This window comes from Rhipicephalus sanguineus, chromosome 5 (genome assembly GCF_013339695.2).
Source record: "Rhipicephalus sanguineus isolate Rsan-2018 chromosome 5, BIME_Rsan_1.4, whole genome shotgun sequence".
Lineage (NCBI taxonomy): Eukaryota > Metazoa > Arthropoda > Arachnida > Ixodida > Ixodidae > Rhipicephalus > Rhipicephalus sanguineus.
In genome coordinates, this window is record NC_051180.1 from 15506436 (window position 1) to 15531155 (window position 24720).

The 24720-nt window shown below is 45.9% G+C and overlaps 1 long non-coding RNA gene across 4 annotated transcripts; it reads right to left on the minus strand.

The window, feature by feature from the left end:
* Nucleotides 1-220: 220 nt before the first annotated feature.
* On the minus strand, nt 221-23952 carry LOC119393269 (uncharacterized). Of its 4 annotated transcripts, none has more exons than XR_005183880.2 (5): nt 23721-23952; nt 22027-22223; nt 17406-17549; nt 15652-15841; nt 221-359 (listed from the first exon to the last, which is right to left on the minus strand). It is a non-coding gene; the product is annotated as an uncharacterized LOC119393269 (long non-coding RNA). The 4 variants fall into 4 exon arrangements; XR_005183878.2 differs by having other exon boundaries at nt 23713-23936; XR_005183879.2 differs by having other exon boundaries at nt 23351-23936.
* Nucleotides 23953-24720: the final 768 nt, after the last annotated feature.

The window sequence follows — 24720 nt, forward strand, 5'->3', positions numbered from 1 at the left end:
AGGATATCTCAATATGCGTGAAATCGAACACAATTCTCTAATGCCACCGTTGCACTTACTAAGTGCAAGAATGTCATAGTGGCTATTCTTAGGGTGATATTTCTTACATACTGAACGTTACACTCCCAAAATTGCAAATAATGTTTGTCACATTCAAAGTATGGTAATGCTCCCACCACACTAGCAGAATACTAACATAAGACAAACTCTGGTAGCACTGAAATTGGCTGTACACTTTATTTCAGAGAATAACAATACAGTACGTATTACATGTCTATTTTTAAATACAATGATCCACGAACTTCAGACTCCACTGCAAGCCCCACTGTCACACCAACAGTCACCTACATGAAACACACCTGCAAACAAGGTTCACCAAGTTAGTACCCGTTCATAGAAAATAGCAAAAGATAACAAAGTATCATTCCTGATTTAATGTGGGAAAGTTAGTCAAGTACACATTATTCAGACGCTCTTTAACTACATTAACGACAGCGCTCCAAAGCCATAAAAGGTATGGCGGTGGGCAGCACAAGTTTGACGGAAACACAAGTACTTCAACTGAAATATAATGCAGTACTATATACCAGGAAAGAAAGAAATTTAACAACCGTTAGACATGTCATGTCATCAATGCAACTCATCCATTGCTATCCTGCACACCCTCTTATTTTACCAATTTCTTTATCGCACGCCACACCATGAATGTACTGTATTATACTAGATGTTAGGGCACAGGTACACAGAAAACGACATCGAAAGACAACTTATCAGTGCGAGTCCCAACTAGAGAACTTGTTTTATTTTTGTCTTCATTTTCTTTTAAGGACCCTGGCCATTCCTCCTCACTCTTAGTGGCGATGGCAGGGGAAGAAGCAGTTTTAGGTTATGCTAGAAATGTTCTCGCCAGTTTTGCTGTCACCCACACAGCGTGGTCAGTTGATTCTAGGTGTTCTCAGGTGCGGCCTAGTCATGGCCAATACAGCACTTCCCTCTAGTAAGTAGCCCAACGATGCACTGTGCGCCTTATACCGGTGTCACACGGTCACTTTTGATTGCGATCAGGCCTGATCTGGATCGAATTTCTTTATCGTGAATGGCTCCTTTAAGCAAACTGCAAAAGGGAGCCAATCACTGTTGAGAAATTTGATCCCAATCAAGCTTAATCACGATCAGCAGTGCACCATGTGACAGCAGTATTAGTGCAATGCCACAAATCAGGTTGAGTGGGAGCACTTGAGTATTCTTCGCTGCGCGTATGTCGTGTAGGCACGTCCAAAGCTCAGGCTGTCATTGTAATCTGAGGCACTGAAGAAGACGAGGACTCGGTCTAAGAAGGCACTGTTGTGTCGTAACAATATGTGCGCTGGCTTTGTTCAATCAAGCAACACGACCTTCTGGCAGCTGCATCTGTCGATGATCACATGCTTGTCTCCATAGCGGTTTACCTTAAATAGCCCTCATACGGTGGTTGAAGATGCCGCCACACTGTATCACATGGCACAAATGCGTGAAAGCTTGACTTGAGCTGCACGTAAACATGTACAGCCCGTATCCCTGGGTCCCGTGGAGGCATGGCCCAATGTTTGCTTGTCACGTGACATCGTCAAAGTGTGTAACCACTGCAGGCCATCGATCTTTCATCTTAGTTGTGCATCCCAGTTTCGTGGCTTAGACTAACTCTGCAGTGCTGCAGCCAATGTCTCTTTTCAAGGAGAATTGTATGCCTGAAAAGGCGAGCAGGAGAGCACCTCCACCATGTTCTGTTCTCCAGCTGCTATGGGAGATCCTTTGAGTTGACAGTGAAACTGCTCCATCACACCATTTCTCATGGGGTGGTACACCATTGTGTCTATGCAAGATGCATTGATGAGCCGCATGATGCTCGTGGAGAAAATGGATTTGAACTGCCAAGCATGGCTTGTTGTAATGATGGAGGGCACCTGAATCATGCGACCCAGTAGTGTATAAAGGCACCGGCAGCTGTTTCAACTATGATGTTTGTGATAGCGACAGCCTTTTGACAGCAGGTGAATCTGTTCAAGCAAATAACTCTTCTTGGCAGGATGAAAGTGAGCCAACAATGTATATATATGCATATGGTGAAATTGAAAGTTCGAGCTCTTGGTACGTGGAAGAAGTTAAGGTCGCGCAAGACACTGTCCATGAATACGTGTTGCGCACATAAATGCGAATATCACTGTGCCAAAGGAAGCCTGAGCACAAGGCAGCGAATTTCACAGCTGTTACAATAAATATCCATAGAAATGTTTTGTTCATGTCTCAATCCAGCGGCAGCAACCACAATCCACAAGTAGCAATGGAGATATGTATTGTTGACCGCCTGAAAACAAGGTGCCCAAGGTGAACGGCTCTCGGTCGATCACACCGGCACTGCGCTCACCTGTGCACCAGTGTCCAAGAGAAATCACACGCCACTACAGAAGTGAGTAAGGAACGAAAAGGGATGGGAAACACTCTGATCAGTCCAGAGCACTAATCATCCTCAGTGCTGGCTTCTGACATTTCGTGCATAATCGCAGAGTATGATGCATTTATGGACTGCATTGTTGAGCTTTCTGTGATATCAAAACATTCCTTGTACCGTTTGGAGATCATTGGCACGAGCTCGGCTGTACTGCAAATGAGTGCAGCTCTTCTGTATAGCTGCTATAGTGTCAGCAAAGCAAGATATCTGTTCATGTACGTATGTCCAGGAGTTCATTGGTGGATGCACAAAGTCACACATCTGATTGCATCGCTATAATGGACCACAAAGTTGCTGCCATGACTGCGCTGATGAGCTCAGCAAGCTTTATGTAGCCATTTTTGTGCAGCTTAGGTAAGGGCCATACACACATTCATCAGGAGTCATAGTAAAAAGAGCTCGCAGAGCATAATGCTGTCAATATGAGTGATCGTTGCGCCTAGTAAAGTAAAAGCTCGATAACTTGACCCCCATTAATTAGAAAAATTGCATAATTTGGACGCGTTCTCTGGTGCTGGCAAGCGTATGTATTGTTTAATAGCATGAAACTCTTGTTAAGTTGGTCATATCTGGCCGCAACTTGGTTAATTCAGATGATCCTCGGAGCGCGCCAAGCCAAAGCGCCGCAAATGTACGATGCAAAGGAGCGAAAACTATGTTTGCAAACAACCGAAATGGCCACGGGCCTTCAGAAAGGCATAGTCGCCATCCACAATCTTACCACCACTGCATCGTGGCCGACCAAGGCCTCAGTGGTTATGGCTACCTTGTTCCGTTTTAGATTTTACTCAGCGCACACAAATTGTGCGGGCGCTATCTATGATCGCATCAATAGCAACTGGGGTCAAAGCTGCTACAAGCAGTGGTTTCACTTTCACCGCGTGCCTTCAGAGCTGCATAGTCACCATCCATGATTGTGCATTAGTAAACCAGGTTTATTCAGTAGCAGATGCGGTGCTCAGCAGTTTCGTTTCGACTCTTAGCGTAGGACGCATGCGTGCCTTCAGAACTATGTGGACACTATGGTCATGTCTTTACCGGCCATGGTTTTGTTCATGGTGGATGCGGCACTCAGTAGCTTCATTTTGACTTTGGGCAACGCGAGTGCAATGTCACAAAACTCAAACATGATGGAAGCTGTTGAAGATGAAGGGCTATAGCCGTGGTTTGCCTGCTGGCATAAAACTCGCTTGCTACATTGCAATGGACAAACGATCAGTTGCCGGCCATTTTACCGACGAAAAAATTATCATCATGTGCACGTGGTGGTGTTGGTGGCGGCGGTAAATAATAAGGGATGAGTTCAGAGCATGTTTCAGCTTAAGGCATGGGGCTCTTGAGTCGTGGTCACAGTGAACGATGTCGCGAATGATGAAAATTGTGGCTTTTACACTGCTCTAATGCAAAACAAGTACTGGATTTACGTATTCGTCAAGAAAATGAAAATCCATTGATGTTACAGTTTGTTGTTTTTTTGATACTTTCGATAATTCGGCATTTGGTTAATTCGGACATTTCTTCCTGTCCCGTGAAATCCGAATTAACAAGCTTTTACTATAGCTGTTGCATGTGATGCAGCAATCGATTTGGGGTCCAATCTCAGAGCACAGCACCCTTCGGTAGCTGTTTCAGTCCATGGGGCTCTTGTGGATTGATGCGGGTGATTAGCAGCTGCGTATATGCATTAGCTGCAGGTGGAGCTGTCACTACACCCACACCTCTTTTGCTATTGCCACGCCCGCTTCTTGTTTTATTTTGATGTATTCGGGTTTGACCAACAAGCACAGTTAGCAACGCTCGACGCTGACCACGCTGCAATGTTCAAGAAGTTTCACGATTGTCGTAGATTATGTTGTTAAGATTGCGCGCAGGACACGAATAGTCTAGATTAATCCAGAGCTTGCGCGACCACCAGTGATAAGACTGGAAAGTTCAATGCGTGATGTATAAAAGACACCGCATCCCAGCCATGAGCAGTTTATCAATGGCCGACGCCCTGTTCGCCGCTATCAGTGTACAGCGTGTATTGCTGTAGTTTGGTTTTCATTTCCCTGCCACAAGTTCGGCCAAATAAAGTTTCATCTTGAACACGCCGACTGCTGTCTTCGTCGACGTCACGACCCCGTGACACTATAGTCAAGCAAAAGCTGCTGACGACATGGTGATACCTTCCTATAGTATCACTGCAATTCAGCCTGCAGGAAGGTTAGTTATGAATCAGACATCCAAGTATAGCGGTAGCCGTAAGTCGGCAAAAAAAGTGGAGCTCACTCAGACTCACTCAAAAATATATTTTGCTCTGAGGGCTCACCCGGGCTCAGACCAAAATTTTCCTCAACGAGACTCACTCGGACTCAGACTCATTAAACTTTTTCTCAAATGGACTCACTCGGACTCAGACTCACCAAATATTACTCAGCCGGACTCACTCAGACTCACGGCTTGACCCGAGTCTGAGTGAGCCTGAGTGAGTCGACTCATGAGTCCGTTAGCGTAAAATGAGCTTTCTCGGTCATGGTGCCAGTGCTCTTTAACGCCAATATCTCACATAATCGGTGCTCTACGATGTGCCTTTTGATCTTGTACCTTCGAATACGTGTCATCAGTGGTTTCAATCCAGTAAGGACATTGTTATGAAATGCACGACTCAAATGAGATATTTCATCAAGAACTTCCCATGAAAGAGTTTGCAGGGGCAGGTCATGGATACCCCCCCCCCTTCCTTGAACTCATGCCTGTGATCAATAAATGTTGAGGTGGCACATGACCGCTCGTGCATTGACATATGTTGCATAGATTTTAGTATAAACGTTAGCCAACATAAAACTGGTAGTAATGCTGAAGATAACTAGATAGGACAATAAGTCAGCTATAGAAGGTGGAGCTCACTCAGACTCACTCAAGAAATATATTTTGAGGTTGGGGCTCACTGGGACTCAGACTCACGAATATTATCCTCAACCGGACTGACTCGGACTCAAGACTCACTAAAATTTTCCACAGCCGGACTCACTCGGACTCAAACTCATCCAAATATTACTCACCCGGAGGACTCATTCACATTCAGACTCACGGCCCAATCTGAGTCTGAGTGAGCCTGAGTGAGTCGACTCATGAATGAATTTGCTGACTTAAGGTGGTACCTTCACATTGTTGGTGGAGATTGCGTGTGTGACAAATGGAGTTTCCATGGCGTCGATGCAGTTGCCACTCCATCAACTACAGTGAAACCTCGGAGATAGGAATCTCACGGGACCACCAGAAATATTCGTATCATCCAAAATTCGTATAACCAGAAAGCATGGAAAATTAGCATGCGACAAAAGAAAGCTGGCGTACATTTTCATTTATTGTTTTTCAGGGCCGTAGCAACGCCAGGAAGAACCCGGAATGATTGTCCAGTTAAGTTTTTAGATGTTGGCAATCATACCAGCACTTGTAAATATATGGCCCATACGCACATATTTCATTAATGAACCAGGTGCATTGTGACCGGCGACAGCAGTAGCCCCTTCCAAATTATAGCATGCTTTTTTGCATGACACCACAGTACTGCAGCAAAAGTAACGAAAGAAGCCCTTTGATGCGATAGACCAAGGCCGCAAAATTACAGAACCACGGCCCTGTTTTATGATTTTGTTATCGCGGAGGTGTTGAGGATGTTTTTTGGGAGATTTATGGCCGTGCCCGCACAAGTGCGACCTCAACGGTCATGCATGTTGACGTTGTGAGGCTTGACTCCTTCGCCAAGACCGTCCTCGCCTTCTTTCGGTCCTCGTCCACCTTTTATAGGATGTCTGATGTACGAGGCAGACACGTGTATACACAGTACAATGACAGCAGCCCGTGTCTGCACATTAGAAAAGAAAAAGAATGACGCTAATGCCCTCTGTAATCTAAACGCGAAGGCACACGGAGGCACATAAGAGCCTCGTGGATTCGCGCACACAATCTCGGAGGCTGTGACGAGTCTCTGAAGGTTTATTCTGACCATGAGAAAAGTGTCTTTCTTACAACGTGATTCTGACGATTTGGCAGAGCGGCGCCAGAGTCATTCAATTATCTTATGGTCACGAAACTGCACCGTCACACTATGGGCAAGCTTCATACGCTGCTCTAAAATGCCGCAACGTGTCGCCGCTGCGCCACAGAGGCGATCGTCTGCGCCGTCTGCGTATTGAAATACTCGCGCAGTGCAAAACAAGCTGCTGGATATGATATGTTTAACTTAGCGGAAATGTTGTCTCAGGACTAGGATGCCTAACAGATGTTGCGTGCCAGGGTGCCATTGCCGCTACAAGGGAACCAAAAAGGTGTTGTTTTTTCTTATTGCGTACCATGGTGGCGTTCCGGCCACAAGGGAACCGAAAAGGTGTCGTTTTCTTTAACATTAGATCAGCAGCAGCGCAAGAAATGGAAGCGGGTCATACCACGGCTGGTAAGTGACGATTTTAACTTGAAGTCGAAGTGTACACGTGTGTGTGCGAACAATTTCGACGCCTCAAACATTGTCACTGCGTATGACTTTAACATCAACGGCGACTCCGTGTTCCTGAAACGCAACAAACCAACTCTGAAGGCTCACGCCGTTCCTAGGATTTTTGAAGGACTTCCTTCGTATCTCACGAAGCGCAAACCTCTATCTCGCTCATCGACAATGCGACCACCATGCAAACGATCACGTGAGTCGTCCTGTGAAGAGCTTCGAGCAACGCCGACGCCCTGTTTATACCGCATCGTAGCCACACGAATGGGTGCGTAACAGCTCGTATTTTCGCCTATGTTTACAACTCGCACCGCTGGCACTTTGCTGCGAATGCACGGTGTTTAATTTGACAGAAATGTTAAACAGCTGTAACTATCGTAGTGTCGTAGTTTTGAGACGAAAGGTGCTTGCGAGGCCGCAGCAGCCGCATTTCGATGGGGTCGACATGCAAGAACGCCAGTGCACTGAGAATTAGGTACATCTAAAGGGACCCTAGGTGGGAAAAATCATTCAGAAGTCCCCCGCTATGGCGTTCGTAATTATATCTTGGTATTCTTTCGTTAATCCCCTAATGTTCGTATTTTTTCGGCTGATACCACCGCGAGCTGCATGTCTTGAGCTGAAGGAAAGAAGATTACTTTTAAGGGCTCGTTTTTCTTACACAATATTAATAAGAACTAGCAGACAGTAATGAGAACTAATAGACAGTAATGCCAACAAAAGTATAGGAGATGTTTTTTGTAATAATTGGGATATAAATGTGAATAAAGTAAAGTGGATGAAAAGATAACTGGCCGCCGGCAGGGACCGAACCTGCGACCTTCGAATAACGCGTCCGCTGCTGCCTTTTTCATCCCGGGTGCTCATTTTAAAACAGAAAATGCGTTCAGGATTGTATTTATGCATGCCGAGTGCTAAATGTAAAAGCGTGAAAGCAAAGCGACCGTTGCGGAAGTTTAGAAAGCTAAAACACCGAGGCTGTCCCACACACAGCCCCAGCGATAGCAGTGTTCGCATCGCCTCTCAAGCACAGCTACGCCTCTGGTGGTGGCCGCTGGCTCCATATGAAACTGACGCGGCAGTTTCGTGACCATAAGAAGCATTGAATGACTCTGGCGGCGCGCATGCCCATGCTTGCGTTCCCGCCCTCGCACGTGCTTGGCACGTCTTCCGCAACAGCGTGGACAGCACCTCTTCATACCTGGGCGATAGCGTACGTTCGTATCAAATGTCGCTGGGTGAAAATTGGTTCACAACAACCGTACTCAATTACACTGCAGGCCAATGGGCCTTGGCCGGGACCAACGAAAAACTCGTATCACCCCGAAATTTGTACGAGCTGTGATGTATCACCGAGGTTTCACTGTACTCTTCACCGGGCCTGTTCAATTAGCAAATACCATGAACAGTGGGCATATGAGATTCGGGAAGCATATACAGACATCATAGATCACTCCTAAAGCACTTTCATGAAGCACTTTTCTGAGTAATTATTAAATGACCTTAGTATCGGAGTTTATTGCCACATGAATCGATTGTTGCAAAAAATTGTCGAATCCGTCAAAAGTGAACAAAGTTACAGGGTTTGTTTGTCTTCTCTCATTGTGACGAGCGTGCTGGAAGCTAAGCAGGAAGGGATGGCACGGCAGAAAGAAGTTATGTCAGTGCGTGTCATGACCTTGAGCATGTGTGATGAAATGCGATTGCTCTCTCTCATTACAATTCTTGCACATGAGTGTGGCTCACTGTGTGAACGTTAGCAGACTATGAAGCGCAGCGCCAGAATGTGGCGGCACACAGTAGCAAGAGGCGCGTCTCATCCAAACACTGCTCTTGATTCATGTCAGCTATTAGCCAATAGCATGCTACCCGCTGTTCGACGTCAAACAGCGGGCACCGGCAGCTCCAAGGACAGTGAGCACAAGCCTCTGTATGAAAAGAGAGCACCTGAGAAAACGGCAACTCTGCACTCCGCTTTCCCATGATGCACTCGCAGTCTAGCTATAAAATCAACTTCTTTAAAACGAACATTGCAGTAGCTGAAGGGAACGTAATGTCAAAGGCACACGTGACTGCGAGATATGGGCTGAGATGTTTAAAGCAGTGTCTGCTATCCGCAGGATGTGTCTTCTCACCAAGCTCGAGAGGTGGTTCATGACACCTTCAAAGCAAATAGGTCAATTCACGAATGCCTGCACACTAACTACAACATTTTCAAAGGCTGCGCACGTGCAAAACACAGAAATCAAGCAGTTTCGCACATCTGAGAGTTGGAGCATGTGACTGGAATGTTTGCGTATGTTTAAATTTGTGGACGCTGAAAAGTTGAAGTGAGGAGACCTGCAGTCTTTGGTTCAAGCAAAGAAATGAATACCAGGGAGAAAAGAATGCTGAAGCGGAAAGTATGAAGACCAAGTGTTTTCAGACCTGTCAAGCCTTCACATTTCCCTGTAGCACCACTAGCAAGTTCACAGAAGCAGTGTAGAATGGCAAATGAAATTATGCAGATAGTGTGACGGCTCATTCAATTTCTCATGCAGTACGCATGCACAAGGTCGGATATATGGTGACAGCAAATCAAGTTGCCTTCATTTGAATGTTCCATGCACCGCCGATGCCTTCATTGTCATTGTTGAGGTGGTTTCTACACTTTCCAAGAGCCGTCTACAGCCACAGCCACTGCAAAGTGCTTTTATTGACTATACACTAAGCCGACTAACTCTGAAGCAGCACTGGTTACGATTAGCTGGACGGCTGTCACTCGAAATAATGTTGCAAGAAGCTTTCCCTTAATGCACTCACAGCCTAGTTATGAAATCAATTCCTTTAAAACGAACATTGTGGTAGACGCAGTAGCTGAAAGGAACGTAATGTCTATTTTATCCATGGACAAACAAAACACATGACTGTACTACCCACTTGTGAACTAAATAGCAGAGTTGTAAGAAAATGTGACAAACAGGAGATGAACATCACACCAGTTGGTGTGGCTAGGGTTATGACATAGAAATCATGTCGGATAAAGTTCAGTGAAGGTGTCCAGTCAGACTGTTAGTCTGAGGTTGATAGGTGGACTTTGTTTCACGTACTGTGCTGGATGCGTGAAGTACTTCCTCGAGGACACGGGAAAGGAACAATTTGCCATTATTGCTTAAAACCATGCGAGGGGCTTGATGCCATTACATGATGGTGTGCAGAGAAAACTCAGCAACTTCAGAAGCACTACCGAATTAGAGGGAATCAGACACAGCACAGTCATTGATGTGTTGACAGCAGTCAAGCTAGTGGTTGGTAGGGCATATTCAGTAGTGGGCCATACGAGTTGATGCCAATGAATTCAAATGGAGTTGATGAGCACACCATAGGCTGTAGTAGCTTCGCAGGAGCAGTGGTCAAATGTTTGCAGTGTTGACAGGGCTTGCAACAAAAGACATATTTAGCAGCTCAAGTATAGTGTCCAGGCCAGAAGTACCTCAAGTTAACACGATTATAAGCCTTAGCCCAAGCGCCCAGCTGCTGTGTCATCAAAAAGCTTTCAAGATGTTGACACAGTGCATTCATCAAGATAACTTGATGAATGTAAATCTGAAACGCACTGAACTCAATGTTGCGGCAAACGTCGTCGATAAACACACAAGTGGGGAGCAGTTCAATCAGATCAATCAAGATGTCATTAGTGCCATGATAAAAAGAATCGAGTATGTTGTCTGCATTTGAATCTCAGAAATCGCAGCACTAGTGTCCATAAGTACGTTCACAGGGACACCGTCAATATACATAAAAACTAAGTTCACAGGGCAAGCAGGAGAAATTGATAGTTTGACAGAAAGCAGTTTTTCTTCCTGAAACCATAGCTTCACATTTTCCAAATTGGGTAGAGAAGCCGCATGGCAGGTCAAAGCGGCAAAGGAGAATGGTGGAGTGACAAACAAGAAAGTGGGGTGCATCGATAGTATCCATAGTTGATGGAGAGTGAGTGAGAGTCCGAGAGAGCTGCATACACATGGGGCTGGAAAATGTCAGGGTGACGGACAGGTCTGCTCTCAAACACTGCATAACCATGACATTTGTCCTGCTGACACCGATGGCAGAAGCTTGAGGTGTGCCTCCGAATACTGCAATAGTAGAGGTGGGGTGGTACTGCTGCCAAAAGGTACAGAGCACTGTAGGCAGTGCAGGGGTTTCCATCAGAGCTACATGGTTGCATGCAGGAAAAATCTACAAGGGCTACAAAAGCACTTGCAGTATCATGTAGAGTCTTTGATTCCTAGTTTGGGCTAATATGTATCCCTTTGGTACATTCAGAGTAACATCAGTCTGATGCTGGGCCGCGCGTGGTTCCAGTCCCATCATTATTGCTTGGCTGAAAGCTAGGACCAGGCATTTAAGCTGAAGCCAGCAATGCCATGCGGTGACCTCAGCATATATGGGGATGTGATGTCGTGGCAAAGGGATGGAATGTGACAAACACAACAGCTATGCTGCTTCTTCCTTCATAATCTCACGATGTCCAGAAGGAGCACAGTGGTGAGGGGCAGCACATGGGAGCACTGCGTCTGTATTGTGAAGTTCCTGCTTTTGGGACCTTGCTTTTGGGAGCTCGTGGGTAAACGTCTCCAAAAAATGCATAACGTCGTAGGGACTAAGCAAGGGAGTGCAATCTGTCAAGTTTTTGGCAAGTTATGATGTCACTATCTGAAATGGGATAATGAGCTGCTACTACCAGGGCATTAAAACCAATGAGGCTGACACACTTCAGTATGTGGTGAATATGTTATGCTTCCACCATGTTGTTGCTGGTACGTTGTGGAGATAGGTTTAGCACAAAGCTTACCCTACGAGGCGATCGGCAAGAAACGCAACGTTCTCTACTGCCGCAGCGAACAAAGACGCTACGGCCGGGTTCGTCGACTCTCCAGCACAGCGCAGAAAAGACACTCGAGGCAGGATGTCAACAAACAACACAGGTTTATTAACCCAAGATGCAGCACAGTACGACAGTCATGGGCTTGCAGGCCGTAAGGGGAACTCCGCAAGACCGATCGGGTACGCTTGTCAGCAGCGCTACGACTGTCACACAAAAGGCAGCAGTCGAGCACACAAACAAGAAGCCGCCTGCTAGAGCAGCGCGTCAACCTCTCGTGCGGGCCTGAGAGCATCTCCCGCGGGTGAGCCCGCACCAGACAGAAGCGAGCTCAAGGGGGAAGGGGGTTGTCACTGGCGGCCAATGAGGACAGGCGCAACGCAGTGACATAGGCTAGCATGGTCACGTGGTGGTGCGAGCATGCTCAGGCAAGTTCGGACGCGTGGCTCGTGCGGGGAAGGCCAATGCATGGCTCGCACCGAGCAAAAAGGCCTGGTGGCGTAGCCACGGTAGCCATGTCGCTGATTAACGGCGGTTCCCGGCGCTTGAGCCGCGCGGGGCCAGCACACACGCTAGCTGGGGAACGAGGCGCCAATGGGGAGGGCGCGCTCGATTCCCACAACGTACATCGCCAAAAGGCCAATACACCTTCAATGTACAAAGTATAGGACTCATCTTCATGTTGGCAGCAGCCGGCCAGCTTCTTTTCTTGCATAATCAGCCAGCAGAAGTGTTGAAGATCTGTGAAATCGTGTGCCTGAATATGGACCAGTTGGTCCTTTTGTCCTTGAGGTTGAGGAACCATGTTCTTGCTACGCGAGTGATGTAGAATGCAACAATTACTACCTTTTGTTTACAATCTCACTTGTTACAGCAGCTCGCCCTGTTGCAGTTATTGGTCCAGTTATGAACATTCTTATACTGAAAACATGGGAATCACGTTGAGGGTTAGTGACAATTCAAACCAGCATGGTACAGTCGACGTCCCAATTTCTCGGACGCCCGAAATTCCGGACATGCCTGATTTCCCGGACTCATTCGCGGCACCGTCAACTTCTCCACAGAGTCAATGTATTAAAAAGTCCGAAATTTCAGATGCTTATACCCTTCGCTGTCCGATTTTCCGGACTTTTTACCGCTAACTGCAGACCCGAAGTCCCCATCAATGCCGCCATTTTGGTCTTCTCGCATCCTCAAACCCACCGCACTCGCACTGCCGGACGCAGGTGTTGCAGCAGCACCACGCCGCGGCTACCGTACCCTTGAAGCTGCAATCTAGCGCACATCAATCCATTGCCAGCCGTAGCTTAGCCAAACCTCTTTGTGTTCATTCATGCGTTGTTGGTTAGCTAGATCATGTGCTCGTGTGCTGCTGCGCACTATCTTCAGCGTTCACTGAGAAGTTTCCCGCTGTTTGGTGCTGCACTTTTCATCGACTGAATTCGCCATTGACAGCGATGGCACCGACTGCGCCTTTGTCATCTTCACCCGCGCCTTCGAAGCACACAAACACCCCTCGTAGGCTGATGATGGAAAATAAAGCTGCCATCATCAAAGAAGTTCAAAGCATCCGGTCACAAGCAGAGGTGGGGAGGGAGTTCGGAGTTTCCAAGCAAACAATTTCACACTTCATGAAAAACAAGATGAAGATCTTGCAAGTGGCTTCAAAATCAACCGGGGCCGGAAAAAAGAGTGCGAGCCAGGTTGTTTACTCGAGGCTTAAGGAACCACTCCTCGTGTGGCTTAATGCTATGATTTTTAAGAAAATCCCGGTGTCGTCAGGCGACATCCTGAACCAAAAGGTGGAGGCTTTCTCACTTAAAATGAATGTCAAAGCTTCAAGTTCAGCGATGGTTGGCTTTGCAATTTCAAAAACCGAAATGATTTGAAGTTCAAGAAGATGTGCGGAGAAAGCAGTGCCGTCGACCATTCTGTAGTTGGAATGGAAAGCTGCAGTCCTTGCTTCAGTAGTTCACGTGTGAGAATATTTTCAAATGCGATGACACTGGGCTATTCAACAAACTGCTGCCAGAGAAAACACTTGCATTTGCTGGTGACCCCTGCCACACCGGCAAACACCGCAAAGAGTGGCTCACTTTCCTCATTAGCAGCAACATGTCGGGCAGTGAGAAGCTCGTCATAGGGATGTTAAAACGTCCGACATGTTCCAGGGAGCAGTAACTCTGCCTGCACTGTACAAGGCAAACAAGAAGGCGTGGGTAACACAGCAGTTATTCGAAGTATACGTATGCAAGCTGGATAGAAGGTTCGAGCAGCAAAATTGAAAAGTTTTGCTGTTCGTGGATAACTGCACTGCACAAGGCCACATCAAGGACCTAAAGGCTATACAGATAAAACTTCTGCCGCCGAACACCCCAGCAATCCTGCAGCCGATGGACCAAGGCGTGATTTGCAACTTGAAACATCTGTACAAATCGCGCGCTCAGCTGCATGGCGCTGTGCTCTGAGAGCGGGAAAAGTTACGCTGTTGATCTGAGGTCTGCTGTCAGCATGCTTGCAGACTCATGGAAGGCGGTAATGCAAGAGACTCTTTGGAACTCTTTCACCATGCGGGTTTCACACTCAACACCGAGACGGCCGGCTCACCCGAGAGGACAGCATGTGTGACGAACTTCCATTCGCGGAGGTTGTCTTCGACGACCTGCGCACTGCCAGCGTTTCACTTCCAGCCGGGATAACCTTTGAGGGCTTTGCCGATGCTGATAAATACCTCGAGATCTGTGCGAAATTGACCTATTAGGATATTGTACATCAAGTTACGAAGGATTCGACGACTCCGACACCGAGAACGAAGAGCCAGTGCCTACATAGTCGATAAGCTGAGAGTTGACGTTAGCACTGATGACACTGTCATCAGTGTACAGCGACAACATGACATTAGCTGACATTGAGGTAGATATCATCGCGGCAAGCGGAATACCGTGCAAAAGAAAATAAGTGACTTTTCGGCGCCAAGGTGTCGACCTTGTTGCATGAGGTAGTTCTATAAACAGATCTTTTCAAAGCCACCTCAACGATGTGCTCGCTGAATCGCGGCACGAACCTGGTACTCCGGCCTTAACCTTCTCTGCCAGAGAAATACCTATGAAAAGGCGCGTTTTTGCAGGCATTCATTTTTTTTTTTTTTCTTTTTTGGACTGCCTGAATTTCCGGACATTTTCGCACTCCCTTGGGGGTCCGGAAAATTGTACGTCGAATGTACTTAACATTGGAGTCGCTGGTTTCCAACATCATGAAAGTAGGTGGGCGCAGCAAGCAGCTCCAGGTAGAATGAGATATGTGTAGAGTACAGGGATCGAGTACCTCAGCCAATCAAAATTATGGAAGCCAATCCAACACACTTATCTAATCTGATTTCGACCAAGCAGCAGCACCCACCAAGAAGAGCCGGCTGGTGATGATTATACACAGATGAAAATGATGGGGTGCATCAAAAGCGCTTAGAGTATATTATAAAAAAAAAAAAAGGCAGAAGCTAAGGGGAAGATGGACGCTTGAAAAATTTGTAACACAGGGTGTCGGTGTAGCCAACGTTTCAACAAGTAGACTTGTCTTTTTCAAGGCTGCAACTGAGGCTGATGTTGCCTGCATTGCAGCCTTTGTAGCCTTTGCAGCCATTGCAGCCATTGCAGCCCTGCAATTGCAGTTGCAGCCTTGAAGACCAGTCCGCTTGTGAAAAGGTCGGCTCCAGCAACACCCCGTCTTCAAAAATTTTGTATCTTTATAGTATATGATGTGGAAAATGATGATTAAAGGAAGCTTCTAATTGAGAAAGAATAGCCGTTACAATACCTTCACATCAACGAAGCAAACCACACTGCTGTTGCTGCAGGATGGCCCAAGCCGTGATGAGAGCACTTTGCAGATCCGTGCTTGAAAGCTGGCCCATCTTTGCCGAGATAAGAATGAACATCGGCAGTATGTGGACCCATTTTCTTTCTTGAGGGCAATGGTCCTGTCCAGCAAATCTTTTCTTCACAGACTGCGTAGATTCAAGGATGAAATTTATCAGATGAAAGCGCTGCAGAGCCACATTAACGTTAAAACACAAGCTAATAATGTTGAACCTCAGCCAATAGAATTTTAGCATGCAGCGCCATTAATCTAGACAAGGAATCGTGATTAAATGCACGTGTGTAAGTATTATCCTTGTTATAGAAAAATATCAAGTGTGCAGACATGGACTTAATGAAAGGGGAATATGCAGCACACTTTAGCTTCTTTAAGTGCACTGCGTGCAGACCTGAAATTTTGTCTCAGGGTGGTAAGAATAGCACTATGACTGGTCACGAGCAACAACCTTGAAGTGAAAGTCTGGGTCGCTTCGGAGCTGTTCTTTAAAAGCACGGCCTGTTTTAACTCGACCATCTCTTTGCTCATTTGTGCACAAAATTTTATGATATTTTCGTCCGCTCATGAAGTTTACAGACGTCCAGAACGAGGTTTCTCAGAAAGTGACATTTCCTCCTTTTTCAAAGAAAATCACTCATACCCCTTTGTTTCTGCTATCGCAGCATCCTTGTTAACAGTGTTTAATATCACAGTAGTTGCTGAGTCAGGTTGCCATAACACGAAACAAAATTTCACAGCTGCCCGCTGTTTGCTTGAATTGGCCATCACAAGAAAACGTCAAATGCACAAACTGCTTTTACAAAAAATATTACTGGACCCAGAGAAAAGCTTCCTGGGAGAATTCACCGGATGCAATGAACTCGAGAGGTGTGGCACGATGCCTGCCTAGCGGGAAAAATTTTTACTACGGTAGCGCCACCTAACGCAGCACCAGTCCAGTTACTTTTGGATCCCTCCTCGTACTATCTGTAGTAGTGGAGCTGTTTGAGCTCGGAGAAGCCCCGTTAATCGCGAACAGAAATTATCATAATCATGAACCGGCACGTGCTCTTTTCGTCCTCTTCTTCATCTCCTGCTTCTCCCAGAACACGTGCGTCAATTTCTCCAGCATGGGACCCAATAACTCCGATGGGTGAGAGGACGAGTACAGAGAAAGGGAGAGAGAGAAAGAAGGGGATAAAAAGAAAGAGAGAGAAATTCTTGGCGAAAAAGATTTCATGGCGAGGCGGGATTCGAACCCGCATGCCCACGATTTGAAGAGAAGCGTCGTAACCACTTGGCTATCCAGGCCCGCTAGGAGAGCATAGCATAGGCTTGTATAATATAGTACACTCAAACCTCGATATAACGAACACGAATATAACAAATTATCGGTTATAACGAAGTAAATGAAGAATAGTCTTGTCATAGCTACAGTGTTACAAACATTTATAACGAGTTTTCGGATATAACGAAGTTATTTTCATGGCAGATGTGACTTTGTTATAATGAGGTTTGAGTGTATAGCAAGGGGTGGGAAAGAGAAGTGAGGGTGAGGGGGAGCGAAACGAGGAGGGGAACGCCATCAGCTCCACTGTTTTCTCAGTCTTAACACCACTAGTGCGTAGCCACCACAATTTTTTAACTGCTAGATCACAGTTCAATGACATTAACACATTACTCAGAAGGCTTAGTTTGGCTTTCATGACAAGTACCTTGAATGATGCTGCAGCAACATCAAGAACGCAAGAACTTGAGAGAAAAGAACTCCTCTCACTTTGAAGAAAACAATTGTGAGTTTTCTTGAGACATGGACCTATGGCAGACCACCCAGCTCCAGCAGGACAACAGCAATGAGCCTATATACAAAAAAAGACGACCAATCAGCAACGTCAAATTAGCGTGCTCCAACTAACTAGCAACAAAATCACCTGGTTTTGAAGCATACCAGCTTTCGTGTTCAGCAATACAACTGAAATACTGTATCTGTAAAATACACCCTATGATGATTACGTTCACTTTCTGTGGCGTGTGAAAATATTTTTCGCAACTGAAAAAAATAATAAGCAGAATAGTTTACGTAGCATCATACTTACGATGGCACTCATCAGAAAGATACAAATTAGATTGTTTAATCAGGAAAATATACAAGCAAGCAATTGGACTCTCCATCACCACTAGCAACGATAGTCTACTGCAGCTAGGTCTTCACAATACCCTGGATGAGCTAATCGAGGCACAACGCATCGCTCAATACGAACGCCTATCCAAAACTAAAACAGGCAGGCAAATATTGGATCGGCTTGGTATTACTTATCACACCCAACATGGCGTCAAAGTAGATATGCCCAGACATATTAGAGGCGTGATAACCGTGCTTCCTATACCCAAGAATATGCATCCCGCCCACCATCAGGGCAGACGGGAAAGCAGAGCACGCGATATACAAAAGAAATTTGGTCACAGCATAGACACCGTATTCGTAGATGCAGCTAGATACAGACACAAGCGCGCCTACACAGCCGTGGTGATAAATTATGAGGGAAAATGTTTGACGAGTGCTACCGTCAGTACGCCACACGTAGAAACCGCAGAGGAAATAGCTATCGCATTAGCCATAGCACAAACACAAGCGGACGTGATCGTCAGTGATTCGCAGACGGCGATACGAAACTTTGCAAACGGCCGAATCTCCCCAGAGGCACTTCAAATTCTACAACTCGGTAATAATCAAGAAAAAAGTGTCCATCTGATATGGACACCCGCTCACACACTATCAGAAGGTAGTAATGAGGCGGCGCACCGCATGGCTCGAGGGCTTACAGACCGAGCATCGATTAGTGCCGTCTCAGGGAATACCGATGAGTGGGAGTGGGAAGATAGAATGACCACATTTCATGAAATTACAGTACACCATAGATTGCAGAGGCGTACATTCCCACCGCCTCACCCGAAATTAAGCAAGAAACAGTCTGTCGAATGGCGGCAGTTACAAACCCGATCCTACCCGAGTCCAGCTATCATGCATGTAATACACCCAGACTTATACACGACAGACAAGTGTAGGCATTGCGACTCTAGAGCCACCTTAGAGCACATACTATGGGGATGTCCAGACATAATAAACAATAGCTGTGATGCAGCCTTAAACAGCGACAGCCTCCGCGCGCGCTGGGAGTCTGCGTTGCTCAGCTCGGACCTGGAGCAACAACTCTGGGCCGTCCAGCGAGCCGAGGAAGCCGCCAAGGGCCAGCAACCCTTGGCCGAAGCCTAGGCGGGATCCAGGCCCATCCCACCAATTCGCAGGGCAATCAATAAAGTTAATTCATCATCATCATCAACTGATACAAAAATATAAACTTCAAATTGGGACAGTTGGATATGGTTTATGGTGGAGGGTATAAAACAGCAAAAACACAGAGACACAAGAAGTGCTTGCGTCATGTACCCCTCCTCTTGTGTGCCTGCATTTGCACTGTTTATTTGCACCCTCTTCCATGAACCTGATGCAACAGTTACATTTAAAGGGCCCCTGACACCAAAATTGAAACCTCAAGATGCTTGTGTTGTTTGATTGTCCTGTATAACATGGGCACTTCTAACTGATTATTATTGGCGAATGTTGCCTTTACGATATTTTAATTTGGGTTTAAAGTAAGCGTGAGTCATCTTAGTTGGCAGCACCTCGTAACACCATCAATGGTATGACGTAGATAAGGGCCCTGTGTGACGTTCGTGTAAAGCAAGTATTGTCGATGTCACAGAAGATTTCCGGGGCACACACTACTGACACCCGATGAGGGATATAGTTCCTCACCTCTCTCGCTCTGTTGTCTCGGTGCTCTCAAGGTGGTTGTGGCTGCTTATGCCAGGAATACTTTTCTTTTTCCTGAGGGGACACACTCTTAACAGGCTTAACTCATACCAAAGCTGCTGCATCATTTCATTCTTTACCGCGCACGGGGCCCCGATTTGAAAACTGCACTTTCAACATCCCAAAAGCTTGAGTGCACGTGATCTACGGCCAGCGGTCTCAAACACACGGCTCGGGGACATTTCACTAGCGGCTCACAGCTTCACAAAGAATAAAATGTTTTCTTTGCTAAATGGTGCTCGCATTATTTACTCGCCTATTGCTATTGATAAAAATTTGTTTGGGTAAGATACAAAGACGGGACTGGTCTCAAGCACCTTTTTTTCGTGAGGCACCCCATGCGGTCACAATGTGTTGAAACATAACCGTGGAACAAAGTCTCTATACAGTAGACTCTCATTAAACGGAACCTGAAGAGACCAGATAAATGTGTTCCATTTAACAGGAGTTCCGTTTACTGAGAGATGAACTGCATTGTAGCGTTCAGGTACGAAACCAATCATATCGGAGTCAGTTGTTCCATTTAAGCAGCAGTTCCGTTTAACAGATTTCCGTTTACTGAGAGTCTACTGTATTTCAGAATCGGCTTCCAGATTTGAGTCATTCTGGAGATCGGTATCGATCAGTTTTTTAATCCTGACCCCGAATCCCCTTCAGAAATGATCCATATAAGATATAAGAGAAATACATTCTTTGAAGTGGCAGCTTTAGGTACTATTTTGCTCCCCCCCCCCCTGCCCAGTCCAGTCTTCTGTGCTGTTCCCCCCCTTGCGGGCCTAAATTTCGTGACTGCGGCCCACTAGCTGAGGTGAGTTACAGACCCGTCTTAAAGGGGTGGTGCCACCAAATTTGTGGCTTGCGCGTTCTTTGCTGTAAGCGTTTCCTATAGCTCCAGGAAGCATGATGCACGAACCAAGATTCATGTATTCTCGCTAAATAATATAATATCGCCTTTTGATGTGGACAACTTTCGGTTTCGGTTTCTGGGCGCCGAGGTTGGGCAGTGACGTAGAAGTGTAGGAGGCTTGGTCGCGTGACCACACAAGGCTGTGACGCACTTAGCCAGGAAGCGATCGAAACTCGGCGAGTGATGTAGCAACCGATGTTTTGCCGGTACTATAGTGAACTAGAATATGTTCTAGTTCACTACAGCCGGTACGTACGTTGCGGAGGTGGCGGAGGTCCGGAGGTCACTCACGTCACTACAGCAGATCTGGTGTGACGTCACTACAACTTTCGTTGCCCTTCCTACAAATCTACGTCAGAGTTGGCGCGCTAGCGATGGGTTTCGATCGGGAGAATGGGCATTTAGGTACACTTTGGAAGTGAATTAAAATATATTCTAAACGTTTACTGTGTCCAACCCTTCGTGTGGAGTGTCCTTGCATACAGAGGAAACCCAGAACAGGCTTCTTATAGCCTCGAAATTTGATGGCACCACCCCTTTAAGCCCTCCCTCACAGTGGCACACTATTTTCTTACGATTCTAGGCGAGCATTTCGAAGTAACGCTAAAATTGATCACAATTAACGATGCAGCATTAATTGTACAATACGTTACAGCATTTATGATTCAATTTCGAGGTTACCAGACAAAAACTACAAATTACAGTAAAAAAAAGTCACAAACAAAAATTTCACTGTCAAGGGTCCTTTAAGTAACCTACTGACAGAAATGTCTTGACTGGCAAAGCATCATTTCAAACATGACATCTTCCTGCACCCCAAGCACTGACACCTGAGAAGGATGCAGTAGGGCTCACTATTCATTTTTGTGGCAACAATAAATGACTGCATACAAGTGAGAAAGTAAACATCCCATGTACTGAGCCACTTCTATAAGGTCGAACAATAACGCTCACAAGCATCTAATGTAGGTGATCGAATGCAGTATGTGCTCATTGTAGCCAGTGAGCACCAATATGAGTTATATGCGTGAAACTGAAATGCACTTTTATTGTATGTTGTGAGTGCAACTCGGCAATCAAATATACCAGTACCATAGCTATTTCTGATCATGATCAAGCCCAGTTCGAATTCAGCTCACTTGGGATCAAGTGCTGCTGTGTAGGCAATTGCAATCACAACTACACTAGATGCAGTAAATTGCAATAGAGATTAAAAATTGGGAGACCTAAGGCCCGGTCGGCGAAAGCTCTGCAGGACTATCAATAAAGTTGTTACCAACCCAATTAAAAATTGCTGGCTGGCTTCCGCACTGTGACTTTTACTGCATATTAGCCAAATTTTTCAAGCTGCTCACGCAAATAATTATCAAACTGTAAAAAGCTGGAGCCCACCTAGGTGGATCTGAATCGTTCCAAGTTTAGTGGAATGCAAAGCTGTGCTCAATATTGATGATGATTAAAAATTCACGAGTGACATGGGTTTTACATTGTATGCTACACATCCCTTCAGAGAAATAAATGTTTATTATTTTAAGAGCTGGTATGTTCTCTTCACCTTCGACGGGTGGCTACCTCGGTCAAGACAGCCATTGGTCTTTGCTACAGCACGGGCATAGTTTATCAGCTTCCATTGGTCCTCCAAGCTCTTAGCTGCAAACTCAGCCTTGACTCTTCCTGTCCTGTCCACTGGGATCTTTGGGTCCGGCACAACCCATTACCATGTGGCAAAATTTGCTCGGTTTCTTGCAGATCCTGCATGCGCACCTGAATTTAGTAGGGTAGATTCTGTACAACATTTTGCTGCTAATGATATGTAAGAAGATGTACAAATATTGCTGTCTCCTTTTTAAGAGAAAAATGAAAAAACAAATACATAATGCACGATCAACACTGTTACAGAAATTATGTCCAGTCATATCATTAAAGACATTGCTCATGTGCAAACAGTGCAAGCAGCCAAAAAGCACCAGCACAGACGTGTCTTAAACGAATAATTATTTTTTTTCTTTTGTCATTTTTGCCCTAAGTGACTACTATCTACTAGCCTTTTGGGACACTATTTCAGCTTGCGACACCATCTTATAACACCTAACTTTCACACTACACTATTGCAGTAGAGTTACCTAAGAAGCATGGCACCACCTGCCAGCATGAGGAGGATGAAACTGACAATTACAAAGTCAGACTCCCTACCTTAGATAACTGTGCAACTATCGGATGCCAAGCAGCTATGCATGCTGAGCGTGCTTAGCACACTTAACACTTGGAAAAACAACTATGAACGTCTCTCCACTGATCTGACAAGCTGTACCAGGTTGTGGTAGAATAACTCATCGGCTTATTTGCCTGACCCATGCACAAAATGGAAGTGAGTGATATGGCAGCGCACACTATACCGAAGCGGCCACAGCAATGCTAAATGTGGTGTCGTGAATTGCAGCCAACAAGAATGAATGCCTGTGCATGCTTGATTTTTCTGGTTATCGTAAAGTGAGAAGCACTCTGTCATGAACAGCTAGACTAATTAATCAAGCTCTGCTCACTACAGGGTGATGGCAAGAACTGAAATGATGTTAGCAAAACACTCTTCTAGAACAAACTCGTACTTCTCCTCGAGTATCTTATGACACGTGGCGAGAAGCAAAGTGAGTGTAATGAGTTTGCAACACAGCAGTTTTGCTGTTTCTTCTTCAGTGCACAACCAAATGAATTGAACAGACAATATTGCCAGGGAAAAAACAGAGGACATTAATTGCTGTTTTAACTGAGGTGTACTAATCGTGACGTGAATTGAAATGAATTGTAGTGGACGAAAGATCACCCATTTTGTTGGTGGGATCTGAACTCACAATATTCGAATTACGCATTCGATACTTTACCAATTGAGCTACGACGGAAGGCACTTTCCCGTCCACTTCGTTGGGTATTTCTGCGCATGTAATCCCTGGAAATATTAGCCAGCACTGCTCGTAGCCCAGGCGGCGAGTGTGGAACACTCTTTTTTTGCCAGAGACGTTACGTGGCACATGATCTTTGCACGAGGCGGCAGCCGGTCAATAAACCCTTATATGCTAATCTAAGGACTTACGTCTGCCGTCGTGAGGCCCTCGCCACGAGTGAACGAAAGGGCAATATTTTCAAGGGACTCGTTTATTACTAGACACTACCAAATGAATCGGACAGATAATTTGGCCAGGGAAAGCATAGAGGACGTTAATTGTTGTGTTCAGCAAACATATACCATCATACAGCGCACAACCGAGCGCCGACCCACAGAACGGCCAAAGAACGGCTGCGTAACCATCCAACGCTGCTTTTCTTCACTTAGGATGCATCAGCCTCTGTTCAAACAGTCCTTACTCCACTCTTGAGCACGTATTCGGACGTAGTTTCAACCGTATTGAAAGCATTTCGAAGAGCAACTGCACTGACAGACACTTCTCAATTTTGAGTAACGGTGGTCATAGCCTCAGAGATCGCACGCCCACGGCGCGCACTGTGCCGCCTGGTGCCGCATTCTTACTCACGGAGGCTGTATTGCTGACTACTACCATTGTTGCCTGCTTGAAAGGCGAGTGTCTGAAAATTAAAAAAAAGTAGTTATCAGGCAGCAAATTCTAAAAAAAAAACATTGTGGTGCCTCCATAAGCTATAAAACATGCTAGTTTTGGCTGTTTGGGGTGTTTAATGAGCTGGTAAAGGCGAAAAAAGAAAAAAAAAGTTGCATTGGCTACTGCGTTCGACTGCTGCTGCTGTCCTCTTCTTGTGGTGAAGCCACTTGCGGGAATTTTCTTTGGTCTTGATACCGGCGGTTACTGTTCTTCTTATCTGTTTATTTCCAGTATAATTTGATAACGCTTTTAAGTGTGATTTCTTTCCTTTTTTGATGTCTGTCTCATCTCCGGGCCAGAGGGCTTCCCTCTGGTCTGCTTCAATCCCCTCTCAGGATGTACCATTGGACCTCTTCTTGCGTGGAGGCATCAGTGCCGTTCCTGTTGCTCTGGTTCCTACGAATGGTCGAGTTATTCGCATGAAGAACCCCAAGGCCATCCAGTCTGAGCTTCGCAAGGTGACCCCTCATTATCTTCAGATAACTGAGGTTCGACAGTTCGGACGTGGCGGCATTCTCTGCTGCTCCCCAGACCAGGCCTGTCTTCAGGACCTTCTAAAGTGCTCGTCTTTTGCTTCACAACCGGTGAGCTGTTTCATTCCATCCCACCTTGCTTGCTGCAAAGGCCTAATCCGTGGA